Below are 20,879 nucleotides of genomic sequence, written 5' to 3' on the forward strand. Positions count from 1 at the left end.
CTGTCTCTCTCTCTCACTGACTGTCTCCCTCTCACACTCCCTTTCTCCCTCTCTCACTCCCTGTCTCCCTCTCTCACACTCTCTGTTTCCTCTCTCACACTCCCTGTTTCCCTCTGACACTCCCTGTCTCCCTCTCACACTCCCTGTCTCCCTCTGACACTCCCTGTCTCCCTCTGACACTCCCTGTCTCCCTCTGACACTCCTGTCTCCCTCGACACTCCCTGTCTCCCTCTCACACTCCATGTCTCCCTCTCACACTCCATGTCTCCCTCTCACACTCCATGTCTCCCCTCACACTCCGTCTCCTTCTCACACTCCCTGTCTCCCCTCACACTCCCTGTTCTCCGCTGACACTCCCTGTCTCCCTCTCTCACTCCATGTCTGCCTCTCACACTCCCTGTGTCCCTCTCACACTCCCTGGTCCCTCTCACACTCCCTGTGTCCCTCTCACACTCCCTGTCTCCCTCTCACACTCAGTCTCCCTCTCACACTCCATGTCTCCCTTCTCCACTCCCTGTCTCCCCCTCACACTCCCTGTCTCCCTCTCTCACACTCCCTGTTTCCCTCTCTCACACTCCCTGTCTCCCTTCTCACACTCCCTGTCTCCCCTCTCACACTCCTGTTTCCTCTCTCACACTCCCTGTTTCCCTCTCTCACACTCCCTGTTTCCCTCTCTCCACACTCCCTGTCTCCCTCTCACACTCCCTGTGTTTTAATTACCAGTGGCAAGAGGGAGACGGGGAGTGTGAGAGGGAGACAGGGAGTGTGTGTATTCTACTGATAAACAGCTCACTGCCTTTATGCACCACCGCAGCGTGTTATTAAGCAACAATGGATAAACATCAACAGAACTGTCAGCATATTTCAGTTCCAAATGGATTCCAGAACACTTTACAGAACCCTCATGAAATCCTGAACTATGAAATCCTGAACTATGCCTTCTTAGTGCCAAGTTCTCTACGCTCCAACCCTATGGTCTGTTGTCAGGACTGATATGAACCCAGGGTTACATTCATTACTGTACACCGTAGCATAGCAATGTGCATAAAATAATAAGTTCAGGTAGTCCCTCAATGTTTCAGTCCATTTTTTTTCCATTTGGTACCTAGTTTAAACAACCCAGGTCTGTGTATCGGAGACTGACTGACTGACTGTGTGTGTGTTTGGTGCCCAGTTGTAAAGGTTATTTATGTCCGTAGCATTCCTTCAGACATCCCTCTTCCACTCCTTGGCTTTGATGTTGGCTAACCAGGATCAGCCTGCAGGGGAGAAAGAGGGGCAGATGCAGGGAGAGGTGTGGTTGGGGTAGAAGGTGTGTGTTTATCATAGTAAACGTACAGAGACATTCACCTAGTGCCATGACTCTGAACTAACCTTTGAACTCTAACCCTACTGCTAAAACCTATCTACAGTATCTAGGATCTGAGAGATCAAAGAGTGCTGGACATAGGAACCTCACAGCTCTACACACTAGACCTCTGTCTGTAGAACATGGTGGAATAGATTCTCTCTCTCTCTCTCTCACACACACACACACACACACACACACACACACACACACACAATATCTCAGTCTCTTTGTCATACGCTTTCACTCACCCCCCCCTCCCCTCTATCTCATTCTTTCAGTAACTCTCTCTCTCATTCTTTCAGTAACTCTCTCTCATTGTTTCAGTAACTCTCTCTCATTGTTTCAGTAACTCTCTCTCTCATTGTTTCAGTAACTCTCTCATTGTTTCAGTAACTCTCTCTCATTGTTTCAGTAACTCTCTCTCATTGTTTCAGTAACTCTCTCATTCTTCCAGTAACTCTCTCTCTCATTCTTTCAGTAACTCTCATTCTTTCAGTAACTCTCTCATTCCTCCAGTAACTCTCTCATCTCTCTCGATTTTTCAGTAACTCTCATTCTTTCAGTAACTCTCTCTCTCTCGCTCTCTCTCTCTCATACATAGAGCAGAGTTCTGACAGACTTTGGAACATAACATATACACATGCGCTCCAGATCCCTTGCACATCAGCATGTACCTGAGACACACACACCTTGCAAGCCAGTTCCTCCCTTGCCTGCAGGTATCTAAAACACACTTACGCAAACACACACCTTTAGGGCATAGAACTGTAAATGAGTCAGGTTGGCAGATCTTGACGTGCCTGTCGGGCGTGGCACAGGTGTATGACTCACATTTCACACACACCCTGGATGCAGGAAACACTTCCAGGGAACACACACCTTAACTGGCTTGCCTACTTCGTTTTTAACAATCACTTTGGTACTAATTTCAGAACCTTGTGTTCATTTTTCAAAACTCTAGACACAAAACTCAAAACGGTCATCACTTGTAACTGTCACGATCGTCTTTAGGTGAAAGAGAGGACCAAGGCGCAGCGGGATATAAATACATGTTCACTTTATTAGAAGATGAAAACGAACACGAACACAAACTAGACAAAACAACAAACGACCGTGAAGCTACAAAACGAAAGTGCAGACACAAGCTACTAACGTCAAACATAGACAATTACCCACAACCTACCTAATGCCTATGGCTGCCTTAAATATGGCTCCCAATCAGAGACAACGATAGACAGCTGTCTGATTGAGAACCAATCCAGGCAACCATAGACTTACATAAACACCTACACTGAACACAACCCCATGAACTCTACAAAAACCCCTATACAATACAAACACCCTAGACTAGACAAAAACACACAAACATCCCCCATGTCACACCCTGACCTAAAAATAATAAAGAAAACGAAGATAACTAAGGCCAGGGCGTGACAGTTTCCCCCCCCCCCCAAAGGTGCGGACTCCGGCCGCAAAACCTGACACAGAAGGGGAGGGTCCGGGTGGGCCTTCTAACGGCGGCGGCTCGGGTGCGGGGCGTGACCCCCACTTCACCATAGTCACTACCCGCTTTGGTGGCGCCTCTGGAGCGGCGACCCTTTCAGCGAGTCCTGGACTGAATACCATCCTAGAGGGCGCCACTGGACGGAGGGGCAGCTCMGGACTGAGGGGCGGCTCCGGACTGGCGGGCAGCTCCTGGCTGACTGACGGCTCTCGCAGATCCTGGCTGACTGACGGCTCTGGCAGATCCTGGCTGGCAGGCGGCTCTGGCAGATCCTGGCTGGCGGGCGGCTATGGCAGATCCTGGCTGGCGGGCGGCTCTGGCTGCTCCTGACTGACGGACGGCTCTAGCGGCTCCTGACTGACCGACGGCTCTAGCGGCTCCTGACTGACGGACTGCTCTGAAGGCTCTGGACAGACGGGCGGCTTTGAAGGCTCAGGACAGACGGGCGGCTTTGAAGGCTCAGGACAGACGGGCAGCGCAAGCGGCGCTGGGCAGACGGACAGCTCAGACGGCGTTGGGCATTCCAGCTGTCCGTCCTGGGCAGACGGACAGCGCAGACGGCGCTGGGCAGACGGCAGACTCTGGCCGGCTGAGGCGCACAGTAGGCCTGGTGCGTGGTGCCGGAACTGGTGGTAATGGGCTGGAGACACGCACCACAGGGAGAGTGCGTGGAGGAGGAACAGGGCTCTGGAGACACACTGGAAGCCTGGTGCGTGGTGTTGGCACTGGTGGTACTGGGCTGGGGCAGGGAGGTGGCGCCGGATATACCGGACCGTGCAGGCGTACTGGCTCCCTTGAGCACCGAGCCTGCCCAACCTTACCTGGTTGAATGCTCCCCGTAGCCCGACCWGTGCGGGGAGGTGGAATAACCCGCACTGGGCTGTGTTGGCGAACCGGGGACACCATGCGTAAGGCTGGTGCCATGTATGCCGGCCCGAGAAGACGCACTGGAGACCAGACGCGTTGAGCCGGCTTCATGGCAACTGGCTCAATGCTCAATCTAGCCCGGCCGATACGTGGAGCTGGAATGTACCGCACCGGGCTAAGCACACGTACAGGAGACACCGTGCGCTTTACCGCATAACACGGTGTCTGCCCGTACTCCCGCTCTCCCGCTAAAAAGCAAAACAAAAGATTGATTACTGTACTTCTATATTTCCATCAACCTTGTCATTGTGGATTTGGCTACAGGTTCTCATCCACATCACAATGGATGTTTTCATTAGCCAAACATCTTGGGAAGAATCTTCTGGCATGGCGAATCCAGGCCTGACACTGGTCTGCTGTGATGTCATTGCATGCGTCATCCATGGCCTGGAGAAGGGTGGCTTGTTCGTAAGGGCGCCTATCATATACCTTCCACCTCCATGTGGAGAAAAATTCCTCAATCAGTTTAAGGAAAGGAGAGTATGGGGGTAAGTACAGGGTGGTAAATTGTGGATGGGCCTGAAACGATGCTTGCACCATTTGAGCATGGTGGAACCTGACATTATCTCACACAATGACATAGGTCATGCCATCAGCTCTACAGACCTGATTTAGCTCATCAAGGAAGGTTACATTTGAACAGCGAATCATGTGGCTGCCTGCAACTCAATATATAGAGTATATAGAGTAGAGTATGTAGAGTAGAGAGCTTTAGATGTTGTTCGACCAAACATTAGAACGGGCAAGATGCGTAATCTAAGCAACTTTGACCGTGGTATGATTGTTGATGCCACACATGGTGATTCCAGCATCTCAGAAACAGCTGCCCTCCTGGGATTGTTACTCACTACAGTCTTTAGAGTTTACAGAGAATGGTGTGATAAACTAAACACATTCAGTGAGCGGCAGTTCTGTGGGCAAAACACCTTGTTAATGAGAGAGGTCAGAGGAGAATGTCCAGACTCATTCAAGCTAACAGAAAGGCCACAAATGCTCAAATAACAGCTGTTTAAAACAGTGGTGTGCAGAAGGGCATCTCTTAACGTACAACACCGTGAATAATTCAGGCTGTTGTGGAGGCAAAAGTGGAGGCAAAAGTGGTCCTACCCAGTACTAGATAGGTGTACCTAATAAGGTGGACGGTGAGTGTACAGTAATGTSAAATCTGAAAACATGGTCTGGAAAAGTGGTACATGGGACCATAGAAACAGTGTCTGATAAAGAATGATGATGAAATATTTATCCATAGATAATGTAGTCCAWTTGGTTCATGTTCCACGGYAATTGGTGTCAATGGATCTCGTTATCCTGAAACTTTCATGATCTAAACATGGAATATTGTTTGTCAGTTTCCATAAAACTATGCATTAAGAGTAATGCAACAGGTACCTATCATTTTGAGCAGTTGTATCAATTGATAGTTAGATCATTGTAATGAAATGAATAGACAGTCATTTCAGATGTAATGTGTGAATTTCATTTTGAAATGGTAATACTTTGATGTTAAGTTGTGTCATTTTGAACAGGTGATTTTAGTTCAATTAACAAATTATCTTAGCTTTATGTGTATTGTATCCAAGCAATTGGAAAAAGTGTTAGAGTTTTGAAAAATTTGCATTTTGATCATTGGTTGTGAGTTTTGTGTCCAGAGTTTTGAAAAATGGCATCAAGGTTCCGAAATTAGTGCCAGTGATTGTAAAAAACTGTAAATAAAGGTTAAATAAATAAAATATTTTAAAAAGCACACCCCCAGCAGGACAGACAGTAATTTCTGTAATACTGATCTACTGAGGCAGGCAGCTAAGAAGTGTAGCCTCTGGAAACACCATAGGGCAGCAGGTAGCCTAGCGGTTAGAGCATTGGACCAGGAAACGAAAGGTTTTCTACATGAGAACTCATTGAGGGAATCCCCTTTAAGCCAGAGTATGAAATCATGTTTCTGTCTCTATCGCCTGAATGTTCACAGGGCTGATGACCACTTGCCTCAAATATAGTCCGTCTCAAACTGGAGTGTGATTGAGTTTGTTCAGTCCAGTTCAGGTCAGATCTAAGAATTCTCCTCATTACAGAAAGTTACAGACCTGACTTATAACATTCCAGGGCTAGTTAAAAGGGTAGAATCTATTCTAAAAGGCAAATTCATTCCAATGACGCTTTGTCCATAACAGTATAGTCATGGATAACATTATGGTATTGAATGGGTCTGGAAACACACACACACACACACACACACACACACACACACACACACACACCCACACACACACACCACACACACTGTGGGTCTTTTACTGGGCCAAAAGAAGGGTTCTTTCACATCAATTAGACTGTCTGGAAAAGATATAAAGCCTTAGCTCGAAACAGGTTTTTGACAATAATGTACTGTATGTGTATGGTTTAAACATAACACCACTGTGACCCTGACTGATACAAATGACATAGTCCCTGCTGCTGGTACTGCTACCACCCCCTTGGCCAACGTGGTCTCAGGGCAATTCATATTATTCTGTATGTAAATCTGTGACTCTCATTCAGTATCATATATTACATTACGTTATGTTACATTATGAATGGAATAGCGGTCGTACAATATCATACAAATTATTGGATGTATAGTATCATACATCTTACCCAGTCGTAAAATAGCATATGAATTGGATGACATAACTTATGATACWTCTTAGTGGACGTATAGTATTGTACGTCTTTCACTGAGACCGGGTTGCTTGTGGCGCTGTACCGACAAAGGAGAATTACGGGGAGAATTTACGTTGGCGGTTAGGGGAACTTACGTAGCAGGTTAGCTAGGTGAATTTGGTTAAGTTTAGAATAAGGGTTAGGGGTAGGGTTATCTAAAATACTGCAGCTGTCCCCAGCCATCCTCCCCGACCAACCTGTCTAATTTAATTTCTGTCTAAAGTAACTAGACCATTAGTAAGTACTGTATAATATGTCTTGGAGGTGCTCAGAAATACTTAAAGCATGTTTTGTATGGCTCTGAGGCCAGACTGCCTTAGCCTACCTTATGTGACCCAAATGACAACGGCAAGCTCTGTATCTACAGGTTCACTTTACTCTACTTTGAGGAGTGAAGAACCACAGCATATGGTGCACAGGAAGGGACAAAAAGAATAATATGATGTTGAGTACCTCCATAAATAAAGTACCCTGATCTGTGGCTAAGTGAAACTCCCAGAGGGCCATTTCTATCCGGAGCTAGTAGAATTAAGCAATAAGGCCCGAGCGTTTGTTTTATATGGTCAAAATATCACGGCTAAGGGCTGTTCTTAAGCACGACGCAACGTTTGTGATATCACCATTATCACAAACCCCCRAGGTGCCTTATTGCTATTATAAACTGGTTACCGATGTAATTAGAGCAAATTTTGTCAAACCCGTGGTATACGGTCTGATATACCATGGCTGTCAGCCAATCAGCATTCAGGGCTCGAACCACCCAGTTTATGAATCTCTGTAGAGCAGAAGAATATATCGTTTTGGAATCAGGAAACTTTTTAGTTGTAAAGGTAGACTTCACCAAATGACATTGCCATGACGTTGGCTCCCGAGTGGCGCAGCAGTCTAAAGCACTGCATCTCAGTGCTAGAGGCATTACTACAGGCCCTGGTTCGATTCCAGGCTGTATCACAACCGGCTGTGATTGGGAGTCCCATAGTGCAGCGCACAATTGGCCCAGCRTCGTCTGGGTTAGGGTTTGGCTGAGGTAGGCTGTCATTGTAAATAACAATTTGTTCTTAACTGACTTGCCTAGTTAAATAAAAAAATTCATGAGCAGCAGCCCAGGAGATATTATGATGAGTGAGATGCAAGACTTCCCTCTCACACAGTCACACATAGTATCTGCACAGGTTCGCTTCATGCTGTTCACAGCGTGGTAGCCAGGGCACCAATCTGAGGGCGAATGAAACGCACACTTCTTATAGCGAGGTGCTGCCTAGCGGACTAGAACACTTGGAAAAGAAAAGGAGAGCCCCACACTCTAGGAGCTCAGATGCAATACTTTTATAACCTAATAACCAACTTTTCGACAGACAAGCTGTCTTCATCAGGGCACCAAAACAGCAGACAAGTTGATCCTCCCACTTCAAAGCCCTTAGTTGTTGCGGAAATTGACCCACTATTCTGTTTACTTTCTGCATCTCCGTCATATCGCTGAGTCTACCTTTAAGTCATGAACTGCAGTAAGATTGGAGGGGCTTACGGACAGGCACGAACCTGCAAAGGGCAGTGAAAACCCACCAAGAATGAACCGGTAAGAAAAACATGCCAGTCTGAAACTTGAACTACATTTGGACAACTAAATTAGAGAGAACTCATTAAGATATTTCCTGACTAAAGGTAAGAATGAGGTTGAGACAAGAAACCTTTGCAAAGAACCTGTGAGCCTGTGAAGTAGACTACAGTAGCAGTAACCTGTTAAACATTTGGTTCCACAGCTGGAATGGAAAACAAAAGAMAACAAATCAAAATATATTTTTACATGTATTTTTAAAGTAAGGAGACTTACATGGTCTTATCCACCGGATCTAACTGCCGGTGCATAGCGAGAGAGAACCCGAAAAGGCTCCCGGGCTCTCCGTTCTTTATCAGGACGTTTTCTGTGTCCAGGTTGAAAGATGATATTTGCGTCCATTCCAGGAGAAAGAGAAGCGATAGAGATGAGAGGAATTGTATCCATCTATCCCCCATGGCAGCAAGGAGARTTTATTTCTGTGTGATTGAAAATAAACACCGTTATGTCTCCTGGTAACTCCACCAGTTTATCTGTGGTATAACTCACGCTCCAGTTAAGTGATGTCTGAATGTAGCATGCTTGCTCACTCTGGGTTTTGGGTAGGATGTTGCCCACTGGAAGCTTGTGCCGCGCCCCTCCTACCTCCCCACTCTCCCTCTACCGCTCTGTCCCTCCTCTGTTCTCTTACCTCAGGTGTTGTCAGTGCTTAATTTGTAAATCGGGAGGTGACCTAGGGGRCTCAGAAGTACCAGAACACAATCGTAAAAAAAATGCACCTTTATAATAGAGCATTGTATGCATATCATCACATTTCGTAGTGGCATAGAGTAGAGCAGAAGTTGCACACATGGGGAAATGTTTTTGTAGTAAGGTTTTGGGAAAAATGTGACCTTTTATAAAAGCATTTCATGCAATTCTACATCATTTAACATGACTACTTTTTTTTACCGTACACATGATCGAAATGACAGGCTACTTTGAAACGGACAAACTATGATCACTAACAATAGGCAGGACAAATCCGTTTTGGTGATTTCTGTTAAATYATCAAAATAATAAAATTAAAAAAWWAATAATAATCACAGCACGTTTTTGGACTCATTCAGCAGTTTTGACCTGATTAAGTACAATAGCATTGTTAATTAATGTTGAAAGTTCAATTTACATTCCTAAAACTTGAAAATCAAACTTGAAACTCGAAAATGATGGTGTCGCTACTTCCTGTTGACAAGATATACTGATAAATAGCCCAATGTCAAAACACAGTTTTAAAGTGTCCAAATCAATAACCCATATGCAGAAACAGTTTGTGATATATTGAAAACCTAAACATAGAATTTACTATCGACACATACATATATTTTTTTAGATGAGCATCTTATAAATGGCACACGCACCAAACCCCTGTTGTTGTGTCCAGTTATTARGGGGGAAAGGCACTGTTGAAACTACAACAACAAACACATGGAAACTGGATATAGTTTCACATCACTGGTTAGAGGACAACCTGCAGAACACAGTCAGCCACATTCTGGAATGTTGCATTTTGATACGGGGGTCACCAAAACAAAAAGAGAAACGCAACACAGTTTTGTTAATCACTCATACCAATTATCATGTTGACATCAATTGCGMAAGAGGGGGGAGATGAGGTTGCATGTCAACAAGTAATCAAATGGCTACCCGGACTATTTGCATTGTGTGCCCCCCCAACCCCTCTTTTTACGCTGCTGCTACTCTCTGTTTAWCATATATGCATAGTCACTTTAACTATACATTCATGTACATACTACCTCAATTGGGCCGACCAACCATTACTCCCGCATATTGGCTAACCGGGCTATCTGCGTTGTGTCCCACCCACCACACGCCAACCCCTCTTTTACGCTACTGCTCTCTGTTCATCATATATGGATATTCACTTTTACCATATCTACATGTACATACGACCTCAATCAGCCTGACTAACCGGTGTCTGTATGTAGCCTCGCTACTTTTATAGCCTCGCTACTATATATAGCCTGTCTTTTTACTGCTGTTTTATTTCTTTACCTACCTATTGTTCACCTAATACCTTTTTGCACTATTGGTTAGAGCCTGTAAGTAAGCATTTCACTGTAAGGTCTACACATGTTGTATTCGGCGCACGTGACAAATAAACTTTGATTTGATTTGATTTGTTAAAACTAGCACAGCTCAAGAACCACACGATATCTGGGAATAATGTGCAGAGGACAATTTGTAGAAGACAGCTAGCTAAATGTTGAAGTGTTGCATTTTGATTCAAGTGGGTCGCCAACAAGGTAAGTGTAACGCAACACTTTTGTTAATCACTTCCATTTATAGAACAGCGCTGTTGAACTAACACTATTCAAAGGAAACTTGGAATAACCTTTACATGGTTAGATGGGAATTTGTTGGCGGCTTCTATCTATATTTTGAAATGACAGCTGTTGATTTCTGGAGGCTGCCATCACGAAAATGGGAATAAACCACTTTTCTGTTAGTTGACTTCAACGAATCACAACCTGTCATAGGATATCAACAGTGACAACGGTTGGCTGCTGTTTAAGTGATAGTTTGACTTTCAAATCTATGTATTGGTGTGTGGCCAGCAACTTTTATARAGAGACCGGTGTTGTGCCGGAAAGCTCCCCCCTGACAGAATTCTCCCCCCTTCGCATACGCACTCAATTCTTCATTGCTGTGACTTGCTTGCTAGTTGAGATTTCTGATCACGTTAGGCTGCGTTTCATTCTATTTTTTTATGACAGTTTGATCGCGGGGAGGCACTAGTAATGTCTGCAGTTTTCGGTTTGGCTATTTGTTTCAAGTGTATTAGTCTATTAATTATTCATTTCGGTTGCCTATCCTGATGTGAAGTTTGTTCTACAAAAAGTATTTGACTCTTATGTGTGCCACAGGAAGTATTTGACTCTAGCCACAAAATTAAGGAAATTGGAAGGGGGGGGGGGATTTCTGAAAGGCTATTTTCTTGCCTGACGAAACCAGGCCTGCCTGGAGTTGAGGCGATTGGCYGTATGGAGATATTCCAGGTTTTATGGTCGGTCCAGACCAGGAATGGCTGTTCTGCTCCTTCCAGCCAGTGCCTCCACTCTTCCAACGCCATCTTCACCGCCAGGAGTTCTCGGTTGCCAACATCGTTATTCCTTTCAGCAAGGTTGAGACGAAAGGACAAGAAGGCACAGGGATGAAGCTTCTGGTCCTGGGAAGATCGCTGGGACAGGATGGCCCCCACTCCAACATCCGAAGCATCCACTTCCACCACAAATTGATGCGAGGGGTCCGGATGGATGAGGATGGGTGCTGTTGTGAACTGATGCTTCAGGTCCACAAAGGCTTTGTCGACAGCTGGAGACCATTTGAACGGTACCTTGGGAGAGGTGAGTGCCGAGAGGGGGGCCGCCAGGGGGCTGTAGTCCTGAATGAAACGGCGGTAGAAGTTTGCAAAACCAAGAAACCGTTGCAACTGCACCCTGGACGTTGGTTGAGGCCAATCCACCACTGATTTCACCTTTCCAGGATCCATCTGAACATTGCCCTCTGCAATGACATATCCCAAAAAGGTGATAGAAGAGCGGTGGAACTCACACCTCTCGGCTTTCACGGACAGTTGGTTCTCCAGGAGGCACTGAAGGACCTGTCTGACATGAAGAACATGTTCTTGTGAAGATTGGGAAAAAAACTGGATGTTATCAAGGTACACAAACACAAACCGGTTTAGCATGTCCCGAAGCACATCATTGACCAAAGCCTGGAAAACAGCGGGGGTATTGGTGAATCCAAATGGCATGACCTGGTACTCATAATGTCCACTGGCTGTGTTGAAGGCTGTCTTCCACTCATCCCCCTCGCGTATCCAAACCAGGTGGTAGGCATTTCGAAGGTCCAACTTGGAAAATATGGTGGCCCCCTGGAGAGGTTCAAACTCCGAGAAGAGGAGAGGTAGGGGGTAACGATTCTTGACAGTAATGTCATTAACACCCCGGTAGTCAATGCAAAAAACACAGGGTCTTGTCCTTCTCCACAAAGAAAAACCCTGCGCCGGCAGGAGATGCAGACTARCGGACGGCCCCAGTGGCCAGAGACTCCTATATGTACTCCTCCATAGCTTTGGTCTCTGGTCCAGACAGAGAAAACACTCGACCCGAGGTGGTGTTGTGCCTGGGAGAAAATCAATGGCACAATCATAAGGACGGTGCGGGGGAAGGGAAGTAGCACGTACCTTACTGAACACTTCCAGGAGGTCATGGTATTCTGTGGGGAAAGCATAGACATCCATAGTCTTGCTAACATCCTGAGGAAGATGACTTGAGGAAGGCTGTGCTGCTTGAAGGCAGTGGGAATGGCAAAATGGGCTCCAATCCAGGATGGAGCTTGTGGTCCAGTCAATCACAGGATTGTGCTTTGGAGCCAGGAAAATCCCAAAACAACCGGAACATGGGGAGATGTAATGAGGAGGAACTGTATTGTCTCAATGTGGTTAACTTCTTGACGCTAGGGGCCAGATTATTATTTTATTTTTTATAACGTTCCCAAGGTAAACGGACTATTTCTCAGGCCCAGATCATTGAMTATGAATATAATTTACAGATTGGGATAGAAAACACTCCAAAGTTTCCAAAACTGTCAAAATATTGTCTGTGAGTATAACAAAACTGATTTTGCATGCGAAAACCTGAGGAAATCCAACCCGGAAGTGTTTTATTTTTTCCCCCCCTGTTTCATTGCCTGCCCCTCTTCCATTTAAAGTGGTATCAACCATATTAATTTTCCAATGGCTTCCTCAGGCTGTGACCAGGCTTTAGACATAGTTTCAGGCTTTTATTTTGAAAAATGAACGAGATTTTTCAAAACGAGTCAGGTGTCCTTTGATTAGTTCCTGCGCGCGAGAGGGGTAGCTCGACATTTTCTTTCTCTCTTTTATTGAATAGGTTACTGTCCGGTTGAAATATTATCGATTATGCATGTTAAAAACAACCTGAGGATTGATTATAAAAAACATTTGACATGTTTYTATGAACATTACGGATACTTTGGGGAATTTTCGTCTGCCTTTCAGGAACGGAACGAGGCTGTGGTTTTCTGAACATAACAAGCAACCCAAATGGCGTTTTTTTGTTATAAAACGAATATTTATCGAACAAAAAGAACATTTATTGTGTAACTGGGAGTCTCGTGAGTGCAAACATCCCGAGATTATCAAAGTAAGCGATTCATTTTATTGCTTTTCTGACTTTCGTGACCATGCTAACTTGGGGCTAGCTGTTCTTACTGTTTTGTCTAGTGATTGATAACATCACAAACGCTTGATTGCTTTCGCTGTAAAGCAATTTCAAAATCTGACCGATAGGTGGATTAACAACAAGCTAGCTGTTTTTGGTATATTTCACTTGTGATTGCATGATTATAAATATTTTTAGTATTATATTTGAATCTGATACTTTTGGGAATTTTCTTCTGCCTTTCAGGACACGGAACGAGCATGTGGTTTTCTGACGATAACGCGCTACCCATATGGCGTATTTCACTGTGATTCCATGATTATAAATATTTTTAGGATTATTTTGAATTTGGCGCTCTGCAATTCACGGTTGTTTACGAAATGATCCCGCTAATGGGATCCGTAGCGTCAAGAAGTTAATGCAACCGCTGTGTCAGATTTCAAAAAAACTTACGGAAAAAGCACACCATGCAATAATCTGAGTACAGCCAGCACAAACAAGCCATACTGATATCCGCCATGTTGTGTAGTCAACAGAAGTCAGAAATAGCATTATAAATATTAACTTACCTTTGATGATCTTCATCAGAATGCACTCCAGGAATCCCAGTTCCACAATAAATGTTTGATTTGTTCGATAAAGTCCATCTCTCATATCCAAATACCTCCTTTTTGTTCGCACATTTAGCCCAGTAATCAAAATTCAAGAGCGCGATCACTAGGTGCAGACGAAAAGTCAAAAGTTCTGTTTACAGTCCGTAGAAACATGTCAAACGATGTATAGAATCAATCTTTAGGATGTTTAAACACAAATCTTCAATAATGTTTCAACCGGAGAATTCCCTTGTCTTTAGAATTGCAATGGAAAGCAAGCTAACTCTCAAGTGAACGCGCGTGGTCAGCTTCAAGGCACTCTGGGAGAGACCTTACTCAATCCCCTCTCATTTGCCCCCACTTCACAGTAGAATCCTCAAACAAGGTGCTAAAGACTGTTGACATCCAGTGGAAGCCTTAGGAAGTGCAACATGACCCCATAGACACTGTATATTCGATAGGCCATGAGTTGAAAAACTACAAACTTCAGATTTCCCACTTCCTGGTTGSATTTTTTTCTCAGGTTTTTGTCTGCCATATGAGTTCTGTTATACTCACAGATATCATTCAAACAGTTTTAGAAACTTCAGAGTGTTTTCTATCCAAATCTACTAATAATATGCATATTCTAGCTTTTATGGCTGAGTAGCAGGCAGGTTAATTTGGGCACGCTTTCATCCAAAATTCCGAATGCTGCCCCCTACCTTAGTGAAGTTAAACAGGTCAACATTCACAAGGCTGCGGGGCCAGACGGATTACCAGGACGTGTGCTTCGGGCATGTGCTGACCAACTGGCAGGTGTCTTCACTGACATTTTCAACATGTCCCTGATTGAGTCTGTAATACCAACATGCTTCAAGCAGACCACCATAGTCCCTGTGCCCAAGAACATAAAGGCAACCTGCCTAAATGACTACAGACCTGTGGCACTCACGTCCGTAGCCATGAAGTGCTTTGAAAGGCTGGTAATGGCTCACATTAACACCATTATCCCAGAAACCCTAGACCCACTGGGTTTATGTTTGGGTGGTTGCATACAGATCCACAGATGATGCAATCTCTATTGCACTCCACACTGCCCTTTCCCACCTGGACAAAAGGAACGCCTATGTGAGAATGCTATTCATTGACTACAGCTCAGCGTTCAACACCATAGTACCCTCAAAGCTCATCACTAAGCTAAGGAACATGGGACTAAACATCTCCCTCTGCAACTGGATCCTGGACTTCCTGACGGGTCGCCCCCAGGTGGTGAGGTTAGGTAGCAACACATCTGCCACACTGATCCTCAACACTGGAGCTCCCCAGGGGTGCGTGCTCAGTCCCCTTCTGTACTCCCTGTTCGCCCACAACTGCATGGCCAGGCACGAGTCCAACACCATCATTAAGTTTGCTGACGACACAACAGTGGTAGGCCTGATCACCGACAACAACGAGACAGCCTATAGGGAGGAGGTCAGAGACCTGGCCGGGTGGTGCCAGAATAACAACCTCTCCCTCAACGTAACCAAGACTAAGGAGATGATTGTGGACTACAGGAAAAGGAGCACCGAGCACTTCCCCATTCTCATCAACGGGGCTGTAGTGGAGCAGGTTGAGAGCTTCAAATTCCTTTGTGTCCACATCAACAACAAACTAGAATGGTCCAAACACACCAAGACAGTCGTGAAGAGGGCACGACAAAACCTATTCCCCCTCAGGAAACTAAAAAGATTTGGCAAAGGTCCTGAGATTCTCAAAAGGTTCTACAGCTGCAACATCGAGAGCATCCTGACCGGTTGCATCACTGCCTGGTACGGCAAATGCTCGGCCTCTGACCGCAAGGCACTTCAGAGGGTAGTGCATACGGCCCAATACATCACTGGGGCAAAGCTGCCTGCCATCCAGGACCTATACACCAGGCGGTGTCAGAGGAAGGCCCTAAAAATTGTCAAAGACCCCAGCCACCCGGTGGCGGTGTCAGAGGAAGACCCCAGCCACCCCAGTCATACTGAACACGCGAACAACAAGGAGGAATTTGGACATAAATGATGGACTTTATGGAACAAATCAAACATTTATTGTGGAACTGGGATTCCTGGGAGTGCATTCTGACGAAGATCATCAAAGGTAAGTGAATATTTATAATGCTATTTCTGACTTATGTTGACTCCAAAATACAGAATATACATGTGAACTCATACACGTGTGCCATATGTGTGTGTCATATGTGTAAATGTAATATGCGTGTATGTATGTGTGTGTCTGTCTGTCTAAACTTGAAAGGTTATGCTGCCATCTCAGAAGAGGGCTCTGTTCCTCGACCCAATGGGGGAAAGTGCCAGAAAGATAAAAAGATGCCAGGCGGTGCTTGGTAAAAACTGCTTTTAATATATATATTTTTTAATGGAATCAATTAAGTCCTTGAAATTCTATACCATTATTAATCTCTATATTGTAATCAATAAAGTGTTTCAAAATGTTGTACTTTTATTAACATAGATGTTCAGATCATTCCTGAGAGAGAAGGGGTGTGATATCTCCAGATGGGCATGTGGTACCTTGCTTCTTGTGGGGTCCTTGCCTTGAAAGTAAGTATGAGAGTATAAGTAATGCACAGTTAACCTACTGAAAGTATACTGACTAAAAGGCAAAACAGAGCTGTCAAATTATATCATAGCTGTGTCGTTGTATACTTGCGAATTAGAATCTTAAGTGTGACATCATTTTGTTGTGGAAGACTAAAATGCCCATCACATTTTTTCCCCAGTTTGCTGAATGTGTTCTGAAGGAGGCGTCGATTGTCTTTTCAAATACAGACAAAGATGTTAACATCATGAGAAAATAAATAGCAGTCACTCTCCTCCAATCACTCGAGTATGATATCAATATTCAAATTGGAATATAATGTAGTCGATTAAAATAAAAAACATTTCATTATCGGATCTTTTCAAGGTTCTTTGATCCAACTTCTGTACTAAGATGGCCACTAACAACACATCGTAGTTTAAATACAATTGTGTTACAGAGAAACCTTATTCACTCTTTCCTTGTTCTCTTGTTTGCTCTAAAAAGTATATGTAAAGATTATATTAGACTACTGACAGATTATGTCTTGCTAGATGACCTTAGCCAACTGTTTGCCACTTTTCTGTGGGAAGTTGGACACATTAATCGGAGAAAACCATAACTGTCTATTCTGCTTGTCACTTCTAAAGGCCATTATTTTTACGAGTGACGGAACTTTGTAAAGCACTAGTAATATGTTCTTAGAGTGTATTATCCGCTTCTGTCTCGTATAATTAATAATTGTTAAATCAAAAATATATTTATATATAAATATTATTCTTAATATTTAAGGATTTATTAAACACTTCGAGTTGTTATTGTCTACCTGACAATGCACAAAAGGACCTCTACTCTGACAATTAATCCACACATAAACGGCCAACCGAATCGTTTCTTAGTCATCTCTCTCCTCCTTCCAGGTTCTCTTTCATCGTTGAACTTATATTGGTGATCGCACTCTAAACTTTCATTGTATTACCACGACAATCCGGCAAAACAGTTCGACTCATTCTAACGATCTGTGTCACACAGGGTAACCAATTGGGAGATGGCATCTGGGTACCTGCTTCTATAAACCAATGTGAGAGATGGGAGTAGGCAGGACTTGCACAACTCGCACAGCAACCGCAAGCTAGCTAAAGTAGAAAAGTAACGCTATGCTCAGCAAGCTAACTATGCGAAATGGCCATACCATGTTTAATCTTTTCGGACTTCGCTCCGCCAATTAATGTCCGTTTGGTTTCAGAGTTTTGTTTTGACTATATTTAACCTTGCGTGTCGTGATCGATGTTTGGTGTGGGGGGGGCAAAATAATACTGTATGCGTGACTAGGTCTGCCTGAGGCGCACGCCGCGCAGCCGTTTGGGGTCGCGTGTAAGTGTTCACGGCGAAGGGTGTGGGGGGACTGCTTGGCAGGGGAGCTTTTTTCGGCACAACACGGGCACGAATTATCCGCACCATTTGAGAAGAAAATGATGGGTGAGTTCTAAGTCCTGCGTTCCCCAGCGTGTATGACAAAATCAACAGTACAAAACCAAAGATATTGATCTGCTTTAAGCAACTGATCTTATGTCATGGGGTTGACTATAAACTTTTATCAATCTGAGGTAAAAAAGGATGTGTAATTCCCCCAAATTTGATGTGGTCAAATGTGTAATGTATTAAGGCATACAGTACTGTCCACATCATGGAAAGAAGMGTAATATACATTAATTAGATATGGCAAAATAATACATTATCTTCATTTAGAATGATAGTAAATGAAAACTCACTTCTTCTTTTTTTCATTAATCACATATGTACAAAACATGCTCTTTCCATGACATTGTCTGACCAGGTGACTATCATTTGTTTGTCAACAGGACAATGACCCAACACACCTCCAGGCTGTTGAAGGACTATTTGACCAAGAAGGATGGAGTGATGGAGTGCTGTATCAGATGACCTGGCCTCCACAATCACCCGTGAAGGAAGTGAAGGAAGCAGAGTGAAGGAAAAGCAGCCAACAAGTGCTCAACAATGTGTGAACTCCTTCAAGACYATTGGAAAAGCATTACAGGTGAAGCTGATTGAGAGAATGCCAAGASTGTGCAAAGCTGTCCCAAGGCAAAGGGTGGCTACTTTGAAGAACCTCAAATATAAAATATATTTTGATTTGTTTAACCCTTCTTTGGTTACTACATAATTCCTTGTGTTATTTCATCATTTTAATGTCTTTACTATTATTCGACAATGTAGAAGATATTTTTTTTTTTAAATAATCCTTGAATGAGTAGGTGTGTCAACTTTTTACTGGTACTTTATTTAAATGTATCAGGGGGTACTGCAGCACCTCCAGCACCCTTCACGGAGCAATGATTCTGTTTGGAAAACTAATGGCCATATTCAATTGTTTTTTTTTTAAAGCTTCCTAATAGACAGGAGCCTACAATGCATCTCTTCCCCCTCTCTGCTCTAATAGACAGGAGCCTACAACTGTCATCTCTCCCCTCTCTGCTCTGATAGACAGGAGCCTACAACTGTCATCTCTCTCCCCCTCTGCTCTGATAGACAGGAGCCTACAACTGTCATCTCTCCCCCTCTCTGCTCTGATTAGACAGGACCTACACTCTCTCTCCCCCTCTCTGCTCTGATAGACAGGACCCTACATCTCTCATTTCCCCCTCTCTGCTCTGATAGACAGGACCCTACAACTCTCTTCTCCCCTCTCTGCTCTGATAGACAGGACCCTACATCTCTCATCTCCCCTCTCTGCTCTGATAGACAGGACCCTACATCTCTCCTCCCCTCTCTGCTCTTGATAGACAGGACCCTACATCTCTTCTCCCCCTCTCTTGCTCTGATAGACAGGACCCTACATCTCTCCCCCTCTCTGCTCTGATAGACAGGACCTACATCTCTCACTTCCCCCTCTCTGCTCTGATAGACAGGACCCTACATCTCTCTCCCCCCTCTCTGCTCTCGATAGACAGGACCCTACATCTCTCATATCTCCCCTCTCTGCTCTGATAGACCGGACCCTACAATCTCTCATCTCTCCCCCTCTCTGCCTCTGATAGGACAGGACCCTACATTCTCATATCTCCCCTCTCTGCTCTGATAGACAGGACCCTACATTCTCTACCCCCTCTCTGCTCTGATAGACAGGACCCTACACTCTCATCCCCCTCTCTGCTCTGATAGACAGGACCCTACATCTCTCATTCCCCCTCTCTGCTCTGATAGACAGGACCCTTACATCTCTCATATCTCCCCCTTCTGCTCTGATTAGACAGGACCCTACATCTCTCCCCCCTCTCTGCTCTGAATAGACCAGGACCCTACATCTCTCATACTCTCCCCCTCTCTGCTCTGATAGACAGGACCCTACATCTCTCCTCCCCTCTCTGCTCTGATAGACAGACCCTACATCTCTCATCTCTCCCCATCTCTGCTCTGATAGACCAGGACCCTACATCTCTCATCTCTCCCCTCTCTGCTCTGATAGACAGACCTACACTCTCCCTCTTCTGCTCTGATAGACAGGACCCTACATCTCTCCCCCTCTCTGCTCTGATAGACAGGACCCTACATCTCTCATCCTCTCTTGCTCTGATAGACAGGACCCTACAACTCTCATCTCTCTCCCCTCTCTGCTCTGATAGACAGGACCCTACAACTCTCCCCTCTCTCTGCTCTGATAGACAGGTACCTACATGCTCTCATCTCTCCCCTCTCCTGCTCTGATAGACATGGACCCTACAAATCTCTCTGCCCCTCTCTCTCTGATAGACCGGACCCTACATCTCTCCCCCTCTCTGGCTCTGATAGACAGGAAGACTCTACCATACTCTCCCCCTCTCTGCTCTGATAGACAGGACCCTACATCTCTCTCCCCTTCTCTGCTCTGATAGACAGGACCCTACATCTCTGCCCCTCTCTGCTCTGATAGATAGGACCTACAACATCTCTCCCATCTCTGCTCTGGATAGACAGGAGCCTACATCTCTCATCTCTCCTCTCTGGCTCTGATAAGACCAGGACCCTACATCTCTCTCTCCCTCTCTCTCTCTGAAAGACAGGACCCTACACTCTCCCCTCTCTCTTGAGCAGGCTAGCATATAAACCCGCTGATAGAACAGGACACCCCTCTCTGCTTTGCAAACATACCACATCATCCTCCTCTCTGCTCTGATAGACCAGGACACCTACATCTCTCCCCCCTATCTGCTCTGATAGAACAGGACACCTACAATCTCTCCCCCTCTCTGCTCTGATAGACAGGACCCTAACATCTCATCTCTCCCTCTCTGCTCTGATAGACAGGAACCCGTACATCTCCTCCCCTACTTTGCCTCTGATAGACAGGACCCCTACATCCTCTCACTCCCTCTCTGTCTGATAGACAGGACCCCTACATCTCTTCCCCCCTCTGCTGCTCTGAATAGACAGGACCCTCCATCTCTCATTATTCCCC

General features: G+C 44.9%; 1 long non-coding RNA gene and 1 pseudogene across 1 annotated transcript; one reads left to right on the forward strand and one right to left on the reverse strand.

The window, feature by feature from the left end:
- Positions 1-8,656, reverse strand: part of LOC111956602 (integrin alpha-6-like) — a 57,753-nt pseudogene extending 49,097 nt beyond the window's left edge.
- LOC111956603 (uncharacterized) lies at positions 7,719-16,718 on the forward strand. Its single transcript, XR_002876296.2, has 4 exons — positions 7,719-8,055; positions 16,142-16,229; positions 16,358-16,446; positions 16,626-16,718. It is a non-coding gene; the product is annotated as an uncharacterized lncRNA (long non-coding RNA).
- The last annotated feature ends 4,161 nt before the right edge of the window (positions 16,719-20,879 follow it).

Source organism: Salvelinus sp. IW2-2015, linkage group LG32 (genome assembly GCF_002910315.2).
Source record: "Salvelinus sp. IW2-2015 linkage group LG32, ASM291031v2, whole genome shotgun sequence".
Lineage (NCBI taxonomy): Eukaryota > Metazoa > Chordata > Actinopteri > Salmoniformes > Salmonidae > Salvelinus > Salvelinus sp. IW2-2015.